Source organism: Belonocnema kinseyi, chromosome 8 (genome assembly GCF_010883055.1).
Source record: "Belonocnema kinseyi isolate 2016_QV_RU_SX_M_011 chromosome 8, B_treatae_v1, whole genome shotgun sequence".
NCBI lineage: Eukaryota > Metazoa > Arthropoda > Insecta > Hymenoptera > Cynipidae > Belonocnema > Belonocnema kinseyi.
The window spans coordinates 14497466-14498495 of record NC_046664.1 but is presented as its reverse complement, the minus strand read 5'-3'; positions in this window follow the sequence as shown (position 1 = coordinate 14498495).

Genomic DNA, 1030 nt, shown 5'->3' with positions numbered 1-1030 from the left:
ATATTAATAAACCTCTGATGAAAAGGCGCTAAAGCTTGAGAATATAAGATTGAATAAATTAATTTGATTTAAATTAGAAGAATTTAAAAAGAGGGGGGGGGGTTAATGCATAATGCTTTGATAAATTTGGTTTATATTCAATATTTCAGTTTTTAAATTTATTGAAGTGTTGATATATTTATTAATAAAAATTTATTCAATGATACGTCTTTTAAAAGTATTATTTTCTCTGGCCAAGATTTTAATATTAGCAAAATCAAAAGCATGACTAAATTTCCATGAATTTTGTGACAAACCTGTATTCAAATTGCCAATTCTACAAACTCTTTTATGTTCGTAAATTCTACTTTTCAATCTCCTGCCAGTTTCACCTATGTAGTGTTTTTGACAACTATTGCATTTTATTAAATAAACCACATTAGACAGATTTTCTATTGTTTCAAAATCTTTTTTGTTACTCAATAATTTTTCTAAAGTATTGTTATTTTTAAAATAAACGTTAATATTACATTTTTTTAAGGATCTTCGTAATCTTTCAGAAAGGCCTTGAACATATGGTAAGGTAACTTTTAGATCAGTTTTTTTGTAATTTTGTAACCATTTTTTCTTCTTCTTTTCTATAATGAAAGTGTTGTATATTTCATTAATACGTTCTTTTATGACATTTTCTATTAACAGCAAGGGATAATTGTTTAATTGTAAAGTGGTTTTCAATTGGTCTAAATTATCTTTTCTATATTTTACATCACTTAATTTTATGCATCTGTCCACTAAACCTTTAATCAATCCTATTTTTTGACTGATCAAATGATGGGATTCATAATTTAAGTAACAATCTGACCAAGATGGTTTCTTAAACCAGTTTGTGATTAAATTTCCACTAGGTATTCTTTGAATTTCCAAATCTAAGAAACTTAAGATGTTGTTGTTTTCTTTTTCAAGAGTAAATTGAATGTTTTCATCGATACTATTAAATATATTTAAGAGCTCTATAATTTTGTTAGTTGGAACGATTGTTAAAATGTCATCT